Consider the following 22,516-nt stretch of genomic DNA (forward strand, 5'->3'; position numbering starts at 1 on the left):
GGAATAACCTAAGGATTTAAACTATGATGTCAAGAATGAGAGAGGGGCGCCTGGGTGGCTCTAGTGGGTTGAAGCCTCTGCCTTCGGCTCAGGTCGTGATCCTAGGGTCCTGGGATCAAGCCCCACATCGGGCTTTCTCTGCTCCATGGGGAGCCACTTCCTCCTCTCTCTCTCTCTGCCTGCCTCTCTGCCTACTTGTGATATCTGTCTGTCAAATAAATAAATAACATCTTAAAAAAAAAGGGGGGGGGAAATCAGAAGAGCCAAATAATGTTGGTACTTGAAATATAAATATTTGGAGGCTATGGGAGAGGTGTTAAGTGAAAAAAAAGTTAAAAACATTAAGTAGGAAGTTTATAGATATTACCTCTGTGATTAAATCAGTAGGTAACACAGACCTTGTAGATAAAACAGTAACTACCAAAAGGAACAGCTATCAGATAGTGGAGAAACCTGAAACTGAAAGTGGCTCTTCACAGTATAAGCTCTTTAGAACTATCCAGTATTTTAAATAAGCACAATATATTCTTTTCATTTTTAAAACAAAAATCATATATAAAACTCATAGCATTTCTTTAGAAATCTATATAATATATGATACTTTAGGTTTTTGAGATAGGAATTAATTGAAACAGTGACTGACCTCTGTATGAGATCCAAATTTACATCAATTTTCATGTTTCTGGTGGTTGGTTGGTTGGTTTGTCTTGTCTTTTTAAGTATCTGGAAGTCATGACCATGAATTTAAAACTATATGACTGAGCTGGGTAATAGAGTTTTTATTAGCGGGATGTCACAAAAGCTATGATTATTATTGAACTGTTAAAGTCATTCTATTTCTTTCTTCCCATCAGCAATCTTTTTTAAAGTCATAAGGTAGATCTATTTGCTGTCATTACAATGAGGTATAGAGCCAGAAGAGAGAGGGACATACGTGCTTCATGTTTCCTCACTGTCTGAGAGATAAGAGGGGAAAATGCTCTTCCACTGTATGCTAGAATGAAGTAACTGAAACATCATACAGCTCTAAGAAAACCCTGCTAAAGAAGAGAAATTGTCTTACAGTCAGGAAAAGCGTAAATTTTTCATTCAATTTCCAACAGCAAAGAAGACAGATGCCAAATATTGTTCTCTAAAAACCAAGCACATATCAGACTGGAATGAGAGTTTCTCGATCAAGCCCAGCTCTCTCTTTGCACCAAAAATTACATTTTCAAACAGATTTTATATACTGTTATTTTGCTTCACTGGTTTGCTGTTACATTTTAAAATACACTGATTGGAAGCATTCTTGCACATTTAACATGTAGGCAATAATAATAAAGAAGACAAAAAGGAGAAAAATATACATTTAAAAATGACATTAAGTTCATCTGAAATACATTTCTCATTTAAAGTTGATAATAAAAGTCAGTGTGGTGTGTGGACGTCCTTATCCAGAATTATCTGTATGAAAACAAATCAAGTTGAGCAAAAAAAGTAAAAACCATAAGAGAAGTACCCATTAAGATAATCAAGCCATGAGGTCTGTGTCAGATCAACTAGACTAACAGGACATAGAAAGGGAAATGTGTAGTTTTGTTACTTATGTGGTCCTCTTCAAAGAACACAGGAATTTCCAGGTAAGAAATGTATATAATACCTACCCCATGGCCAACATATAAGATACTGTAGATTTAAGAAAAGAGCTAGTAGAGGCTTCGTGAGGGCTTATCTTAACTGGATTCTTTCCTTACTTACTCATTTATTTGACTGTTTAAATAACAAATAGTTAAACAGAGCATCCTCCATGCCAGGAACTGTGCTAAGCAACAGGAAATCAGGGGAAGATGGATGTGCTTGGTCACCACTGAGTTTCCTACACTGCTTTTAGCACTGTGGGGAGACAAAAAGAGAAGTAGGAATGTCCTTTGTTCTCAGTCCAGCAAAGCAGTCCAGGCAGGCTTGCAGTGGCCAGTTTGTGTTACATGAATGCATATCAACTTGTTTGGGGATCACTGTATGTTATACTTTGTGTCTGGGCCTGTCAAGTATCTAAAGATGGCCAGTGATAGTCTCTGAGATCTTTCATCTTGTCTCTTTCACAAAAGAGTCTTGCCAGAGATGTTTAAACACGTTCAAGTCCCTCTTAAACTCTGCAAGCTACAAAGGAAAAGGTGAAACAAAGCACTTAATCAGCTCTTCCATATTTTGTGGGGAGTAGGGCTGAGGCCAGTAGTGTTTTCCTCTCTCCTCTAGAAGCCAAACTTGTAAAAATAATTTTTTTTTTCTAGACTTAGTCCATTTTTTATCCTCCTACCTTCTGTTCCTTACTCAGTCTACTGTCATTCCCCTTTGGCCCCAGTCATGATGAACACATGCAGTCCTACTAAGGTGATCAGTTAACTATATGTGACTGGTCTCAAAGGGCATATGTTGAACTTCTAATGAGTAAAAAATACCTAAAATATGTCTCATCTTTTTGGTAAAATTTTCTTCCTTCATCTTCCATGATAGTGTAGCCTATTCTCCCACTCTTGAGGTTCTTTCTCATTCTGTGTTTCATTATTCATTACCATGACAATGAATAATGAAATTTCTTTTTTTTTCTTTTTTTTAAATTTAAATTAAATTAATTGACATATAATGTATTCTTGGTTTCAGAGGTAAGGATCAGCAATTCATCGATCTTATATAATACCCAGTGCTCTTTATATCTTGTGCCCTCCTAATGTCTATCATGCAATTACCCTATCTGCCCCCCACCCACTTCCCCTGCAGCAACCCTCAGTTTGTTCCCTATGATTAAGAGTCTCTTATGGTTTGTCTCCCTCTCTGGTTTCATCTTGTTTTATTTTTTCCTCTTTTCCCGCGTGATCTGCTGTTTTGTTTCTCAAATTCCACATATGAGTGAGGTCATATGATTATTGTCTTTCTCTGATTAACTTATTTCACTTAGCATAATACTCTCTAGTTCCATTACCACATCAGGTAGAAATTGGCAAGGTTTTATTTTTTGATGGCTGAGTAATCTTCCATTATATATCTATATATTTATATTTATATATAGATATAAATATATATTTATATGTATTTATATCTATGTCTATATATATGCATCTATATACATATCTATATATCACATCATCTTTATCCATTCATCTTTTGATGGACATCTGGAGCCTTTCCATAGTTTGGCTATTGTGGACATGGTTGCTATAAACATTGGGGTGCATGGTCCCCTTCTTTTAACTGTATCTGTATCTTTGGGGTAAATACCTACTAGTGTGATTGCTGGGTCTTAGGGCAGCTCTATTTTCAACTTTTTGAGGAACCTCCATACTGTTTGCCAGAGTGGATGCACCAGTTTGCATTCCCACCACTTTTCCATCTGGAGGTATCTTTGGGTCTAAAATGATTCTGTTGCAACAGCATATCAATGGGTCTTGTTTTTTGTTTGTTTTGTTTTGTTTTGTTTTTAATAACCCTGTGTATTTTGATTGGAGCATTTAGCCCATTTGCATTCAGAGTAACTATTGAAAGACATGAATTTACTGCCATTGTATTACCTGTAAAGTGATTGTTTCTGTACAGTGTCTCTCTCTCTAGTCTGTGTTACTTTTGGTCTCTCTATTTGCTGAAAGGATCCCTTTTAATATTTCTTGTGGGGCTGGTTTGGTGATGACAATTTCTTTTAGTTTCTGTTTGTCCTGGAAGCTTTTTATCACTCCTGTTTTGAATGACATCCTACCTGGATAAAGTATTCTTGGCTGCATATTTTTTTCATTTAGCACCCTGAATATATCATGCCAGTCCTTTCTAGCCTGCCAGGTCTCTACAGATAGGTCTGCTGCCAATCCAATGTTTCTACCCTCTTAGGTTACAAATGCTTTCAGGGTTTGCTTTCAGGATTTTCTCTGTCTCTGAGATTAGCAAGTTTCACTATTAAATGTTGGAGTGTTGACCTATTTTTATTGATTTCGAGGGGGCTTCTCTGTGCCTCCTATACTTGGATGCCTGTTTCCTTCCCCAGATTAGGGAAGTTCTCCATTGTAATTTGCTCCAGTTTACCTTCTCTCCTCTCTCTCCTTCCTCTTCTTCTGGGATTCCAATTCTAACATTGTTTCACTTTATGGTATCACCTATTTCTTGAATTCTCCCCTTGTGATCCAGTAGTTGTTTATCTCTCTTTTCATCAACTTCTTTATTCTCCATCATTTTGTCTTCTATATCACTAATTCTCTCTTCTGCATCATTTATCCTAGCAGTTAGAGCCTCCATTTTTTTTTATTGCATCTCGTTAATAACTGTTGATTTTAACTTGGTTAGATTTTAGTTCTTTTATTTCTCCAGAAAGGGATTCTCTAGTGTCTTCTATGCTTTTTTCAAGCCCAGATAGTATCTTTATAATCATTATTCTGAACTCTAGTTCCAACATCTTACTTATTCCATACCAATTAGGTCTCTGTCAGTATTGCTTCTTGTTCTCTTTTTTTGAGTGAGTTTTTCCATCTTGTCATTCTTGCAGAAAGTGGTCTCTCTTCTATTTGTAGAGTAGCATCTATTCTTTTCTTAGATCTCTGGTTGAGCTCACAGGTGTTTAGAGTGATTTGATAGCTATCTAGCTGAATTCCTGTGACCAGATGAAATTAAGGTCACCTCCTCCTCCACCATCTTGGACTCCTTCTGAATAATGAGATTTCTAAGCCTCCTCTCCAGGATTCCATCTTTTTTCCCTGCTCTTATCTTTCTCCGTAGTCCATATTATATATGCCTATGGTACAGATTACTCAGTGCTGATGACTTCTAAATTTATTCCCTGCCTAAATCTCTTTCTGACATGAAGAGTCATATACATAACCTGATAAAATATTTTATTCAGACGTTTTAAGAAAACTTCAAAAGGGAGAGTCCTCAGACTGAATTCATGCTTTTCTTCTCTCTGTCCATCTTTGTAAGAGGCACCAATATTCATCTAATTGCCCTAACTGGAAATTTGAGGTATCCTCGAAACTTCTTTTTCCCCTCCCTGCTTGCATATAACCCATAATAAAGACCTATTAATTTTATCTCATAAACCTATTTTTGAATGTGTCCACTTCTTTCCTTATCCATTGAGACCACTTTTATATGTGGTAATAACTACATTACTGGTCTCATCATCCAATTCCATCTTGTTAAAATTTATTATCCATTTTGTAGCCAAAAGGGGCATATGCATGTAGAAATTTTATTGTTATTTCCCTGCTTTAAATATTTAAATAGTTTCCCAATAGTCTACAATTTTGCTTCATGAATCTTGGTGATCATGGCAAGTTTGTCAGATATTTGTAAGCTCTTTTATTGAACATCTCTCAGTATACTTCTCTCATTCAGTAAATAATTATTAAGTTTCTGATACTGAAGGGCATTGTACTATGCACTAAAACATTGCTGAAAAAGACAGCATGTAAAAAGACAGCATGTAAAAGTCCACATGGAAATTGTGTTCTCAGGTGGCAAGTGGAGTAGTGCTGGTAGAGATGTCACTTTTGTAATTGTGATAGAGTACAATGCCAAAGAAATGAATTCACTTTACTTGGTCCATGAGACATCAGCTCCAAGTACAGGTGTGGTTCCTCAGAACTAAGAAAAATACACTGACTCAATTGTGAAGTGAGAATTCCCTTTAGGCAAAGTCATACTTAAGTGCCCTCTATAGATCCTCCATGCCTCAGGGACCAGGTTAGCTTTTGCAAAATAAGATATACTTCCTGATGAAATTGAGGTTACACCAAGCTAGTCTTTTCTCATAGTTCCTAGAAAGAGAGAGAAAAAAAAAAAGCAACATAATTTTAGAGAGACGGAGTTGAAGAACCAGCTTCTAAAGTAGATATGCCCTGCAGACACAACAATATTTAATGTGTTTCTTTTTCACACTCAAACTCTCTTCTATAATGCCCCAATCTTTTTAATCTTGGAGTCCTGTCAGAGCTCCTCCTTGGCACAGACAAGATGAGGTGGAGATGGATTTTGTGTGTGTGTGTATATCTAGAGAAAGAGATTTTCTCTCTGTATACATAGAGAGAGACAATAAGGGGGCAAGAGGAGAATGAGGAGAAGAAGAAGTAGGAGTAGGAGTAGAATATTACATAAAAATATAAGAAAGATGGGAAGAACATCATAGTCATTGTGAAGTAAACCCACACATGGAAAACTAAGAGAAAAAGGAAACCACTATTATTGGGGTAGAGATGAAGAGAAGTTGTCAGAAAGAAAGATTGGCGTGTACTTAAGGAGCATATCATTATTATTCTGAATGGCACATAGGTAATACGGATTTTATTCAAAAGGCAATTATGAGGTTTATAGATTTTTAAAAAGAACATAACAAGACAAAATCTAGGAAAACTGTTTAAAACTCAGAAAATTAATATTTATATTAAGAGAGCCAATTGAATGTTTTATATTAAAAATTATTTGGGGGCACCTGGGTGGCTCAGTGGGTTAAAGCCTCTGCCTTCAGCTCGGGTCATGATCCCAGGGTCCTGGGATCGAGCCTCGCATCGGGCTTTCTCCTCTGCGGGGAGCCTGCTTCCTCCTCTCTCTGCCTGCCTCTCTGCCTGCTTGTGATCTCTGTCTGTCAAATAAATAAATAAATAAAATCTTAAAAATTATTTGGTTCCATTAGGGAAGCCAAGAAGCAAAGTTTAAAATTAGAAGATGATTTTGTAAGTAGCAGAATTAGAAATACTATCAGTCTGCTGTTGTCATAATTTTTCAGTTTTACTTCTGGCTGCACCAGTCTTCCTTCCCCAAACAGATCATGAAAAGGACTTCTTAGTTTCACTGGTCAAACCTTACTTTCCTTCTCACACTTTGGACATTCCCTGAACTCTCCATATTTGTATTTTAATCAAGGAATTCTCCTTCTGTTTGTACTAATGAGGGGTGAGTTTCTTCAATTTCTGACTCAAGCCACATTTCCTCATAGTATCTATTGGTTAGCTTCATTTTGAATATCACCCCACAGATGCCCCTTGTTTCTACTTTATTTTATACCTTCTCCTTATATCTACTTCCCCATAGCAGCTCTTACAGTGCTGGGCACAGAAGAGTTATATAGCCTCACAGAAGATGATGCACAAGTTATCTTACTTCCAAATTGGCCATTTATGTGACTAGGTATGGGACATGGTATGGTGTCCCAAAGAATAGATGTTATTGTCAGGATCTTTGAGGAATTTAAGATTGGGTTTAATGAATATGACTGAGAAAGCAAAGAAAGGAACAATGGGGAAGTTCATTTCATTGTGTAAATCTCTTCCTAGTAGTAAATTAGATACTAAGAAATGCTTTTGAAACTTTATGTTCTATTTAGTGCTCTACAGAAATTACACAGGTGCCTGTGGGTCTGATATGATGCTGTTTCCTTATGCACCGTAAGATATCAAAGAGAAGTTTAATTTCCAACCTATCTTTTTAAAAAATGGCTTTTTTTTTAAACTTCTGGGGGCTCTGCTCCTCTTTTTGTCTCTTCATAATTAATGCACTCATTTATATTTTAAAAATATATACTTCTATTGCGCCTGGGTGGCTCAGTTGTTGAACATCTGCCTTTAACTCTGGTAATAATCCCAGGGTCCTGGGATCCAGCCCCACATCAGGCTCCCTGCTTGGTGGGAAGCCTGCCTCTCCCTCTCCCACTCTCCCTGCTTGTGTTCCCTTTCTTGCTCTCTCTCTCTATGTCAAATAAATAAACCATTATTTTATATATATATATATATATATATATAATAAATTAAAATATAAACAAATAAGTAAACCACACACACATGTATATCCTTTATATATAAACTGATACACACACACACACACACTCTTTTTTTTTAATACATTATTTATTTATTTGATAGACAGAGATCACAAGCAGGCGGAGAGGCAGACAGAGAGAGAGGAGGAAGCAGGCTCCCCACTGAGCAGAGAGCCCAATGCGGGGCTCGATCCCAGCACCCTGGTCTCATGACCTGAGCCGAAGGCAGAGGCTTTAACTGAGCCACCCAGGTGCCCCTGTACACACTCTTGTAGAGGCTAAAAGAGCACTAAATCACAGAACTAGATTGTCATTTAATAAATAATTCTTGTTTCTTAATAGATTTATTGATTAACAGCTGAAATAAAGGGTAATACTGCATTTGTTATGTTTATCCATCAATACCTTTTAAGGCACATCCTTCCCTATTCTTCTCCCTCACATGTGGGCAAGCTAAAAAGAAAGCACAAGTGCCATAGAACTTCAAACCATGCAAAACCCTGCTTTCTCAGAAAAGCCAACACCCTAGCCTCACAACGCTAATTACCATCATTAGAGTGCATTATAATGCATTATTATAGTGTATCACATTATAACAGTAGAAGTCCCAAACCAGATCTTGGCTGGGGATTCATCACATTTCTGCAGAGTGGCTACAATCTGGCCTTTCTCAATTTTTAGACCTTCCTTCCAGAATGTTTTGTTTTTTTCTTAAGATAAATCTGTGAGATTTATGGTTTTACTCTACTAACTTTCTTTTAAAAAGTTAAAGAAAATGAAAAATAATTTCACAGGGTATAGAATTACCATATCAATTATATTTCCTCAATAGCTGAGGGATATCATCATGCTGTTTTTTTTTTTAACGATTTTATTTATTTATCTGACAGATTATAAGTAGGCAGAGAGGTAGGCAGAGAGAGAGAGAGAGACGGAAGCAGACTCCCCACTGAGCAGGGAGCCTAATGCAGGACTCGATCCCAGGACCCCAGGATCATGACCTGAGCCAAAGGCAGACACTTAACCAACTAAGCTACCCAGGCACCCCACATCATGCTGTTTTCTGATGAGGCTTTCTTTCTGCTGAGCATTTCGCTTTCATATAACTATTATTCCTTTTAGATTATGTTTTATCTGAGCTGTGTTTTATAATTGTGTTGGTGTCTTTGGTTTTCTATAGTTATATTAACTTTTGTCAGTGAGTGTCTGTGAGTGTGTATAATTTCGTCTTAGATGCATTAAATTTCCTGAAATCAAAATTTGGCTATTTGATTCATCTTGACATTTGTCAGCTCTTATTTCTCCAAATATTGCTCCTGCCCATTTTTCCTGTTGTCTCTTTTTTGGGGGGGACACAAATTACATGTATGCTATACCATCTTACTATATTCTATTTTTTTATGCCTATGTCTTTATTTTTATTTACCTAATTATCTTTGTCTCTTTGCCTCATTCTGTGTAATTTCTTACTACAAATGTCCAGGTCACTAATTATCTCAACTGTGAAAAATCTGAACTTTAAACTCATTATCTTATTTTTACATAACTTACTTTATTTTTCAGCCCTAAAATTTATTTAGTTAATTTTCAAATTTGTCAGATTTGTTAGTATCTTATACATTTATCATACTTTCATTTTATTTTTTATTTCATTAAATATATAAAATCCATTTATATTATATTCTGTAGCTCCAGTATTCAGCTTAAGGGGTGTGTGTGTGTGTGTTTTGTTGTTGTTGTTGTTTCATTAATGGCTTCTGTTGATGGCTTAAGTTCCTCAGGTGTTTAGTTGTTTGTGAATATGAGCCTCTCTTCCTTGAATTATCAGTTTTGAGAATTATTTAAAATTATGATTAAGGATATATATTAATCTAAAGAAGACTTGCATTTGTTTCTATCAACTGCCTGTGGACTCTACCAATTTTGAGCTGTTTTACTAAATCTCAGGATAGTTTTGGCAGAGGGATGGGGGAGAGTGATACAAACGAATATAGATTCAAACTTATAGACCTGTGTGAGTAGAAACTTATAAATTCTCCACAGATCCTTTTTATTCTGGCTCAGGACCAAGGGTTAATCACTCAGGCATCCTCCCCATTTCCATAAAATTGGATTTTCTTTTGACTTCACCTATTGAGAGAATTGCTTCTTGAATTATTTGATTTTGTGTGGGATCCTTAAATCTGAACTCTCATCCTGTTGGGCTTCTCTCTTTGTCCCCCAATAACTTAGTTGTATAACTCTTCAAATTCTGGCTTAGGCCACCAGGAATTGATAAATAATCCCAGGGGAAAAGCTGACTTGACTCCCCTGCTTCCTGTTAGAACTCTCATTTTCTTGTGCTTTCTGGTTTCTGAAGAATCCCTTTATTTGCCATTAGCTAATCCAGGCATTAATATTTTTTTTAAAGATTTTATTTATTTATTTGATAGACAGAGATTGCAACTAGTCAGAGAGGCAGGCAGGGAGAGAGAGGAGGAAGCAGGCTCCCCGCTGAGCAGAGAGCCCGATGCGGGGCTCGATCCCAGGAACCTGAGACCATGACCCGAGCCGAAGGCAGAGGCTTTAATCCACTGAGCCACCCAGGCGCCCCAGGCATTAATATTTTTTTAAACAATAATTTATGTTGAAAATTTATGTGTTACTTTATTTGGAGTGATTTCTTTAAATAGTTTGTTCTCAATGTCCAAAAGTAGACCTGGCCTTGCCATTGCTTCAAAATTACTGCAGTAACCTCTATCATTGATTAATATTTTAGAGTACAATAGTTAATACTTGTGTATGTGTGTATGTATGTATGTATATGTGTGTATGTGTATATATATTTAGAGAGAGCAAGAGCGAGAGAGAGAGAGATCTCAGCATACTGTCAAACTCATTATCACACATTGCACACATTTCATAGGTACAGACAATGACACATTTGTATATGTATGCATAGTCTACATATTTATAAATTATATATAAATGCAATGTAAATGTATTTTTTCACAGATACTATGTAGTAAGAATTTAGAATTGATTTAAAGTCTATATAAAGAAAATAATGTGTGATAGTAGAGAAATTTAAAAGCAAAAGGCCTTATAAAAATAACTTAAGGTTAGGCTAAGAAAAAAAAAGAGAACACAAATTACTAAGACACAAATATGATAGCTTGGATAAAATGAACCAATTGCTTGAAAGACACAGTTTGCTAAAAGTCAGTAATCAATAACTTTATTGAACAGAAAGCACAAGGCTTACATGGTTTCATTGGTGAATTTCACTAAACACTTAAGGAAGAAAATGTACCAATTTTATACATTCTCTTTCAGAGTATAGAAGTACAAGAAATACTTCTCGCTTTCTATGAAAACCACTAATACTGAAACCAAACACATAGCAAGAAAACTATAGACCAATATCTCTGATGATCATAGAGAAATTCTCAATAAATATATTAGCAAAGGGAATCCATTATTGTATAAAAAGAATTACACATCACAACCAAGTGGGATTTATACCAGGTATGCAACACTTATTCAGCATTAAAAAAAAAAATTGAATGCAACTTGTAATATCAATATGATTAAGAAGAAAAATTACACAATTGTATCAATAAGTGCAGAAAAATGCATTTGACAAAATTCAAAACCAATCCATGATAAAAACTCTCAGTAAACTAGGGATAGAGAGAATTACCTCTACTTAATAAAAAGTATATAAAAAATTCTACAACCAATATATGTCATAGTGAGAAATTAAAGTTTGCCACTAAAATCAGGTATGAGGCATGAATGTCTTCTCTCACCATTACTTTTGTATCATCCTGGAAGTAATAGCTAATGCAATAAGACAAGAAAAGGGGATAAAATGTATACAGATTAGAAACACCCTGTCTATATTTACAAATGACATATCATCTATGTGGAAAATCCAAAAAAATTGTTAAAAAGCCCTCCTGGAAATAATAAGCAATTATGGCCAAGTTGTACAACACAGAGTTAATATACAAAAGCCAAGTTGCTTTCCTATATACCAGGAATGAATAAGTATGAAGAATAAGTATTTGAAACTAAAAAACACAATACCATTTACATTAGGACCAAAATATGAAATTCTTAGGTATAAATCTAACAAAATCTATAAAGGTCTAGATGAGGAAAACTACAAAACTGAAAAATGAAATCAAGGCAAAACTAAATGGAGAAATTATCCCTGTTCATGGATAAGAAAACTGAAAATTGTCAAGATACCAGTTCTTCTCACCTCAGTCTAGAGAGTAAATTCAGTCTCAATCAAAATCCAAACAAAATAATTTTGTCAGTATCAACACACTGATTCTAAAGTTTATATGGAAAGTCAAAAGAACCAGAATAACCAACACAATATGGAAGGAGAAGAACAAAGTTGGAGAACTGACACTACTCAATTTCAAGACTTATCTGTAAGGCTGCAGAAATGAAGATAGTTTGATTTTGACAAAGAATAGACAAAGAAGTCAATGAAAAAGTAGCCTAGAAATATGCCCACATCTGTATAGTCAACTGACCTTTAACAAAGGAGCAAACACTGTTAATGCAATGGAGCAAAGATAGTCTCTTCAACAGATGGTGCTGGAAAAAATGGGTATCTGTATCCAAAAATTAAGTCTAGACATGGACTTACCCTTACCCAAAATTAACTCAAAATAGATCACAAACCTAAATGTAAAATGCAAAACTATCAAACTCCTTGAAGATAACATGAGAAGATTTAGATGACCTCAAGTATAGTGATAACTTTTTATATACAACACCAAAGGCACAACCCATGAAAGAAATAATATATAAACTAGACTTCATTAAAATCGAAACTTCTGTTCTACAAAAGGCAATGTCAAGATAATAAAAAGACAAGCCACAGACTGGGAGAAATATTTTCAAGAGACATATCTGATAAAAGACTGTTATCCAGAATATACAAAAAACTCTTAAAACAAGAGAAAGAAAACAAGAGTAAGAAAACAAAATAACTTGATAAGTAAGAGCCAAGAACCTTAACACACATCTCAGCAAAGAAAATATACAGATGCTAAGTAAACGTATGAAAAGATGCTGCACAGTCATGTCATTAGAGAAATGCAAATTAAAATAATAATAATATACCACTGTATACCTATTAGAATGACCAAAGTCTCGAACACTGGCAACACCAAATGCTGGCAAGGATGTGGAGCAACAGGAACTCTACTATAATGCTGGAACACAAAATGGTGTACCATTCTGGAAGACAGTTAGCAGTTTTTTATGAACTAGAGATACTTCTGTCATGTAATCGAGGAGTTGTACTCCTTGGTATTACTGAAAGGAGTTAAAAGCTTATGTCCGCTCAGAGACATGCATGCATGTTTTTATGGCAAATTTATTCATAACTGCTAAAACTTGGAAGCAACTAAGTTGCCCTTTAGTATGTAGGTGAATGGACAAATAAATTGTAGCACATCTAGACAATGGAATATTATACAGCACTAGAACAAAATGAACTATCAAGCAATGAAAAAACATAGAAGAATCTTAAATGCACATTACTAAATGAAGGACACCAATCTGAAAAGGCTATATACTGTATGATTCTAATACATTACATTCTGGAAAGAGCAAAACTGTGGAGAGAGCAAAATGATCAGTGATTGGCAGGGACTGAGATGAAGGAAAGATAAACTGGTGGAGCACAGAGGATGATGTTTAGGGCAGCGAAAGATATGATAGTACAGTAGTATTGGATACATGTCATCATACATTTGACCAAACCCATAGAATATACAACACCAAAAGTGAACCATTATATAAACTATGGCATGATTATGATATGTCAGTGTAGTTCATTAGTTTTAACATATTCCCCACCTCTTGTGGGGAATGTTGGTAATACAGGAGCCGATGCATGTGTGAGGGCAGAGCATATATTGGAAATCTCTGTATCTTTCCCTCAACTTTGCTGTAAACCTGAAACTGTCTAAAAAGTAAGTCTTAAAAAATAAAAAAACAAATAAATTAATTAAATAAACAAATAAATAAATAAATAAATAATAAAAATAATAAAAAACTAAAATAAGAAAAACTTGCTGTAATCCATTGTTTACATCAGAATTTTAAAATGCATTTTTAAATTCTTCTAACCCTTGCCTTTTACTTTGAAGGTCTTCACGGACTTCTCATTGCCTTTATTTGAAGTTTAGACCTGCTAGTGTGCCCATGAAATCTGTTTAATAATCTCAATTCACATGATTTTCCATTTTCACTTCTAATTTTTCCCCTCAAAGATCTGCATTCTAGCAACAGACTTTACTTGTGATTCTTTAATGTGTTATGGACTCTAAAGCCTTTGGGCGAATTATTCTCTCTACTGAAAAGGCAGACCCCTTCTTGTTTCTGCCCTAATAAATCCCACTCATAATTAAACTTTTGACCCACCAGGCACTTCCGAAGAGGGATATTCCCAACATTCTCTCCAACAGCATTAGCTGTCTCCTTTGATATGTGCAAAAAGCTAACCATGTAGGCCTCCAGTCTTGCCCTTGCCAGATTATGCTGTAGTTATTTCTGTATTAGTCAGTCTTCCACTCTGTTTTTCTAAGTCCTAAAAGGAAGTCCCTGTTTGAAAGTCATCATTAAAGACCTTAGCACATGCCCTTGTGCATGGCAGGTAGTTAATTAGTATTTGTAGCATTAAAAATAAATTCAAAGATTCTCTTTTAATGTAAGAATTATTTGGAAAGAATCTGTTTATCCTTCCTACTAAGAACTAACTTTTTACATGTTCTGTTAAAGACTGTCAGTAGAGGATTGTCCTAACTGAAAATGTGGATCTACTTGATATAAGGTTAACACAGCACTTAGTAAGTTTTTTCCTCAGGAGTTATAAATGACATCCTAATGACAGTGTCTGAGGGGCTGAGGTAGCCTCTAAGGACGATATACCCTTTCCCTTCTATGCATAAAAGAGTTACAATAGAAGACCTGACTGCTATTCTTTTTTTTTTTTTTTTAAGATTTTTTAAAAATTTATTTGACAGGCTGAGATCACAAGTAGGTAGAGAGGCAGGCAGAGAGAGAGAGGGGGAAGCAGGCTCCCTGCTGAGCAGAGAGCCTGATGCAGGGCTTGATCCCAGGACCTCAGGATCATGACCTGAGCTGAAGGCAGATGCTTTAACCCACTGAGCCACCCAGGCGCCCCCTGACTGCTATTCTTTGAAACACCAGCTTATAAGTTTGTCCCTCAGCTGTCATCTAGAAACTTAGGTTTCGGGAGGATTTCCACCATCCCCAGAACTCATCAGAGTGGCTTATTTACTATGTCTAAACTATTTGTATAAACATTATAATTTATACTGAACACCTGATTTACTCTGAATGTCTAGAATTTCTGTATGTGCTAGGCAGAAGCTACGTATATGACCAAACCCCTGGATGCTGAGTCTTTAATGAGCTTCCCTAGTTGGCAACATTTCACAAATGCTGTCACAACTCATTGCCGGTACCATCCTGTATGATTCCCCCAGGAGAGAACCTTTAGAAATGTGTACCTGGTTTTCCCAGGACTTCACCTCATCTGCTTTCCTTCTGGAAATTTTACTTTATATTCATTTACCCCAATAAATCATAGTCATTAGTTAGACTATATGTTAAATCCATTAATGAATCATCAAACCTAGAGTTGGTCTTGGTAACCCCCAACACACCTTCACACCACCTCCTCCCCAGTATTTGCCCTCTTGCCCGTATAAGTCCACTTTCTGCCTCCTTACCATTCTTGCCACTTTCTTATCACTTCCCTTATTTTTTTCTTCTCTCCATAGGAGACAGCATCTGCTAGCTACATACTTCCTGGAACTTTTACATATTCAGTCTTATATTCAACATTGAAAATGCACTCATTCATTCAATAAGCATGTAGCAGGTATTTCCCATATGCCAAGCTTCATGAAACAAACTTGATAAGGGAGAATTCTATTCAGTCATCTAAACCTTACATTCAAATTGGAAAAACAAATTAGCAATGAGGCAGTTATTTTGTTCTGGCTGGATACTGCATGATGACAAAACACCCCCAAAAGCTATTGGTTTGAAACAACAATTTCATTTCGCTTACATTTTATAGGTCGGGAATGTAGAAGGAACTCAGATGGGCAATTTGCCTCTGATCCATATAGTATAACATACAGTGTCAGGGCTGGCAGATCTGCTTCCACAGTGGCTTCCTCATTCCCGTGCATGGTCTCATTGCCCCTTCACCTCTCTTTCTGTAGATGCCATTGCATTCACCATGGCCTCATCATATAATCAGATTATTAGGTAAGAGGCTAACTGACACTTGATGGACCCAGGGTAATGACAGTTCTTACCTGGACAGTGGTTTCAAAGTGGCAGGAGTCACAAGCTGCCAGGCCTCATAGGGGATTGTCTCACATCTGTCATAGTGTCACTTCTGTCACAGCGTATTAGTAAAGTTGGAAATCCTGCCCAGATTCAAGGTGTAGAGATATAGGCTCCATCTCTTCATAGGGATGTGGCAAGTCATAGTGCAGAGGAACATATTCGATGGGAGCTACTGTGGTAGCCATTTAGTGGACATTCCACTGAAGAGCAAGTATTACCAGATTTAGAAATGACAGTTTGCCAGAGAACCAAACTGACTCCTACTTAGAATAAAGAAGTTCTATGCAATTGCACTGCTGGGTATTTACCCCAAAGATACAGATGTAGTGAAAAGAAGGGCCATCTGTACCCCAATGTTTATAACAGCAATGGCCACGGTCGCCAAACTGTGGAAAGAACCAAGATGCCCTTCGACGGATGAATGGATAAGGAAGATGTGGTCCATATACACTATGGAGTATTATGCCTCCATCAGAAAGGACGAATACCCAACTTTTGTAGCAACATGGACAGGACTGGAAGAGATTATGCTGAGTGAAATAAGTCAAACAGAGAAAGTCAAGTATCGTATGGTTTCACTTATTGGTGGAGCATAACAAATAATATAGAGGACAAGGGTAGATGGAGAGGAGAAGGGAGTTGAGGGAAATTGGAAGGGGAGGTGAACCATGAGAGACTATGGACTCTGAAAAACAACCTGAGGGTTTTGAAGGGGCGGGGTGGGAGGGTGGGGGAACCAGGTGGTGGGTATTGGGGAGGGTACAGATTGCATGGAGCACTGGGTGTGGTGAAAAAACAATGAATACTGTTACGCTGAAAATAAATAAAAAATTTAATTAAAAAAAAAAAACAAAAAAAAACAAAGAAGTTCTATAAAGTTTCCTGGAAGGTAAATTGAAGTCGAAGGAAGAACGGGCTTATCCAATGATATAGAATAGGTGAATGTTTCAGACTTAGAGGGTACTGAGGTAAGGCTCAGAGCTGAGAACGAGCATTTTATTTCCTAAAAATTCAACAATTTCCAGAATCGGCTTGGTTAGAAAGTTAAGGGTTAATGGTGTAGTGAGAGAGTAGGCGGATAGGGTAACAGTGTATCTTATGGGCTTTTCACAGTTTGCTCACATAGGAGTCTACAGTCTTGTTCTATAAAGAGCTAACAAGTAAATATTCTAGGTTTTATAGACCAAGAGGCACAATCAAAGATATTGTTTAGGTAATTATATAATTACTTAAAATATAATCAATGTAAAAATCATTTTAGCTTGTCAGGCTTACAGAAATAAGTAGTGGACTGGATTTGTCCCTTAGGTCATAATTGCTAGCTGATGGGGTAGACATTTGGAACTTTATAGGCAACCATTAAAAACATTTTATTTAGGAAAAGCACATATCAGACATAAAGTTTGAAAACACAAATATGATAGCACTGTGGGAATTGAGGCAAAACTAGTGACAGTGAAACTAGCTAGGATATTTTTGAAGCAATCAGTGGATGTAATAATCTCTGAGCTAAAAAGTACAGTAAGCAGTATTTGGTGTTTCCTTAGACATGCTATGAATAGGGGCACCTGGGTGGTTAAGTGTCCAGCTCTTGATTTCTCGGCTCAGGTCATGATCTCAGGGTTGTGAGATTGAGCCCCATGTCAGGCTCACTACTGAGCACAGAGTCTGCTTAGGACTCTCTCTCTCTCCCCCTCTGCCCCTCCCCCCCTCTCTATTTCTCTCTCAAATAAATAAAAAATGAAATCTTAAAAAAAGAAAAAGAAGAAGAAATGCCATGAATAGTAGTATGGAAAAAGAGGAGTGAAGTATAACTCTTTATTCTCTTATAAAATGAGGCATTACTTACGAATTTGGTGATGCCATTTAAAAAGAAACACAAGAAGCAGAATTAAACCTGTAAATACAGAAATACAGAGGACAAGCTGTTGGTTGCCAGGGACCGGGTGCAGGGGTAGGGAGAGTAAGAGGAATGGGCATATGGATGAAGGAGAGTGGGAGATACAGACTTCCCATTATGGAATGATTACGTCATAGGAATAAAAGGCACAGCATAAGAAATGTAGTCAATGATATTGTAATAGTGTTGTATTGTGATAGATGGTAAGTAGAGTTGTGGTGAGCACAGTATAATGTATAAACTTGTCAAATCACTATGTTATACACCTGAAACTAATACGCATTGTATGTCAACTGCATTTGTAAAAATTTTTTTAAAAAGAAGTATGCATACAGAAATAATGAATTATGTTTTAAATAGAGTTAGTTTAACATAGTAACAATAACTGAAACTACAAACCGGACTGGGGTTTACCAAATGTGAATATGCAAATTTGAATTTAAAGAGTCCATATCTTTTCTCACTTTGACACTATTAAACACGAATTTTGTATTTAAGAATTTCTTAACTCAGAATGTCTTTTTGTAGCTACTTGTAGTACCCCCACCATAGTAACTTTATTCTTTAGTAGCACCTATTCTTAATCTCAATTTTTCACACCTACTTAAACAATCCTATCTTTTAGTGATCAATTTAAACTCTTCCATGTAACATTATGCACTTAAAATTTGATTAGTTGTCTATGATTTTAAGATACTAGATTAACATTGATAAGGGACCTCATTTTGTTTGACGTATCTTTAATATTTGACTTTTTGAAAAGATCTTTTAGCTAAATGGCTCAAATCATGATTAGTTCCACTCTGCAAATAATTGTCCCCAACTACTTTCTAAAAATTATCGTAGGTTCTGTTTGACTGAGAATAGCAAAAATCTCAGAGTTTATAGTAGCTCTTTCTCTTAAAGACAAGAATTAGTTCAAAAAAAGAAATGCATCACTTGCCTGGACAAAAACGTCTCCTAGCTGCTTACTGTGTTAAATCTCTTAAGTCTGGTATCCCTATATGAGCTGTAGGGAGGTCCTATCAAACTAATCTTCTTGTATTTATCCACTCTTTCAACAAATACTGATCAAGAAACTTCTATATTAGCTTTACCCACATCTTCATAAATAACTTCACAGGGTCAACCTCATATATTAAGTTTTTAGTTTGTTTGTTTATAGCTGTATTTTGTAATGTAATGCACATTATACATTATCCTCACATCATCCTTGAAAAAAAAAAACACAAAATAGGTAGAAATTTATGTCACAGAAGCTATAAATAATTCACCAATCCTATAGGCCCAGCCTACATTCCCTTTATTCTTTAGACTTGCATATTGCACAAGTTGATGATCAAAGGACATTGATTCCTTCCTTGGAACTGAAAATATATTCTGGGTTTAAAGGTGGATATTGGGGGCACCTGGGTGGCTCAGTCCTTTAGCATCTGCCTTCTGCTCAGTTCATGATCAGGGGTCTAGCCATGAGTCAAACTCTCTGCTCAGCAGGGCGTCAGCTTCTCGATCTCACTCTCCCTCTCTGCTCTCTCTCTCTCTCTCTCTCTCTCTGCTCTTCCTCTCTCTCTAAAATAAAATCTTTGAAAAAATAAAAAGGGAGATCAGAGCTTATTCACATGGAAGAAAATGAGTCAAATAGAGTATAAGAAGTAAATCTGTATCTGTAGCAGAAGTGTAATTTTCATAGCCCAGTGCAATTTCCCATTATGAAATGATGCCCTCCTTTTTTGCAACACTTGGAGCAATTACACACATTAATAGTTGTTGGGTCGAAGACCGTGTATCATTACATACACAGTTAATTGGTGCAATGAAAAATAGATTTGACCAGTTCTTCTCAGTGAAATTAAATGGGCATCTTAGGGCCTCCTGGGTGGCTCAGTGGGTTAAAGCCTCTGCCTTCGGCTCAGGTCATGATCCCAGGGTCCTGAGATCGAGCCCCGCATCGGGCTCTCTGCTTGGTGGGGAGCCTGCTTCCTCCTTTCTCTCTCTACCTGCCTCTCTGCCTACCTCTGCCTGTGGTCTCTGTCTGTCAAATAAATAAATAAAATCTTTTAAAAAATGGGCATCTTTAAAGAGTTGAATTAATTAAACAACTGTCTTAGAACTTTTGAGGAAGTAGGTAATTTATTTATTTTTAGTCAGGACCAGACTAGTATGAGATTTGTTTTAAAGTATTCAGCATATTGATCTATTAAAATTTCTGTAGTCAGACATATTTAGTTGTAAGACTATCAAGGATCACATAGTATTAGAAATAATGTTTCAGAATTATATTTATCTTTAAATATTTATTGGGTACTTATTATGTTACAGGGTATCACCAGTATCAAAGTTTGTGGCTTTCTCCTTGGATCATTCCTAATTGATATTTCTTGCCTCCCTTCCATTTAGTTGGGACAATATAATGTGTTCTATTAACAAAATGATCTTCTGGAATGAGGTGATTAAAAGCAGGCCTAACCTCTCTTCTCTAAGGGCTATCTGTGTAGTATTAAGTGAAGGAATTGCAGACACTAGAAACTACTACATGAAAGGATATTAGTTCCTGAATGACCCATAACAAATTGTGATTTGATTAAGAAATAAACCTTTATTAACTGAGCCACTGACATTTTGGGGAGTGCTTATTTCAGCAGTTTCCATGATTTACATAAACTAATGCAGCTATTCACTTGTCACCATTAGAATAGAAATTGAATAACCACCATACTCATCATTTTGAGATGTGTGTCAAATTTACTTGGAAAACTTAAAAAAAAAAAAAAAAATCTGGCCCAGCCAATTTGGGTTGATGGTGAAAGCATAGCAGGCATGTGTATGTCTCTAAAAAATAACATATAATTCTGGTGTTCACTTTTGGTTAAGAATCATTCTAAAGGTTCTTATCTTATAAGGGGTATATTATCCTCACATAAACCAGTTTAAATCAGTCCATTCAAATTCATTATACATGTATCTACATCTATCATTGAAAGATTTGGAGATTCGATGTTTTTATAATTTAAAATAATTATGAATAATTTCTTCCAGCTCAAAATTCTGAATAACATATTCCCTGAGTACAAAATGTATAGTATCTATCAAAAGTAACATCTGAATAAATATTTTATTTTATTTTTTATTTATTTATTTTTTAAGATTTTTAAAATTTATTTGCCAGAGAGAGAGAGAGTACACAAAAGCAGGCAGAGAGGCAGGCAGAAGCAGCGAGAGAAGCAGGCTCCCCGCCGAGCACGGAGCCCGATGCGGGACTCCATCCCAGGTCCCTGGGATCATGACCTGAGCCGAAGGCAGCGGCTTAACCAACTGAGCCACCCAGGTGTCCCTGAATAAATATTTTAAATGAAATATTTATTTTAAAATAAAATATTTATTTTATTTATTTTAAATAAAACATTTATTTAGATAAAAGGCAACATCATCACATGGCTGATACTTCGCTGAAAACTACTCCCATTTCCCAAGATGTGATTTAGACTTCTTTATCTAGCATTTACTTTGTTTCCTTAAAAATAAATGTTTATTGTCTAAAAATATATATAAAAAAATTCCCCACAAAAGATGCTATTCTTTCATTTCCCCCATCTCCTTCCTCTTCTTCAACACCCCTGATATAAAGAACATTATTACACCTTATTAAATATTTAGCCAGATGTGCAGACAATGCTCCATCGGTTTATTGTTCCGTGTTTGCAAGCTGCATGCTCATATAGCCATCTACAGATACCAGGTAGCCTTTGTACTCCGTTTCCCACTTAGGTTCCACCATTATTGGTTTTCCTGTTAATCCATTCAGGAAAGATTTGGGATTGAGGGACAAACTCATCATGCAAATCCTGCACGCCACTTGCTGACAACGGAACTGTTACCTGTTCCTGGGGACTAGAGTAGCTATAGCCAGTGAAACTCCTTCCAGGTTCTTAATTTCTACAAAAATAATAAATTCAAACCCTTTTGGTATGATTTAACAGAAGGCAGTTTTCCTAATCCCGTTTTTCATCTCAGAAACTGAGAGTGTATTTGTTGGGGATATAAGAAGACAAGGATTTATTGAATGACAAGACTATCTAAATTACCTTAGCTGATTGAAGAAATATCTAGATAATATACACAAACATGCTGATATATATAATCCCAGAGTATGAGCTGCTGACTAAATTATGACAAATATCCTTTATTCATTTACTTGTATATTTATTCATAATTCAACAAATACCTATTGAGCAGCTCTTATGTTTGAAGCCTACACATTGAGAATAAGAATACGACACCTTTCCTTTATAATAACAAAGAGCTCACAATATTTGTATTGTCTGGTGTCAAAGAATAGACATTATCTTAACAATAAGCACAATGGTCTAGTTTCAAGTTTGGAGAAAACAAGTCATGGGTTCTGAGCCACGTTGGCAATAGTCCCTTCTTTGTGTGAGAAAGACAAG

The 22,516-nt window shown here is 36.1% G+C and overlaps 1 pseudogene across 1 annotated transcript; it reads right to left on the bottom strand.

The window, feature by feature from the left end:
• Window positions 1-21,597: 21,597 nt before the first annotated feature.
• LOC308349122 (small nuclear ribonucleoprotein F-like) lies at window positions 21,598-21,903 on the bottom strand (annotated as a pseudogene). The gene has a single exon. The product of its transcript is annotated as a small nuclear ribonucleoprotein F-like (transcript).
• Window positions 21,904-22,516: the final 613 nt, after the last annotated feature.

Source organism: Martes martes, assembly GCF_963455335.1.
Source record: "Martes martes genome assembly, chromosome: 9".
In the NCBI taxonomy this organism is placed as follows: Eukaryota; Metazoa; Chordata; class Mammalia; order Carnivora; family Mustelidae; genus Martes; species Martes martes.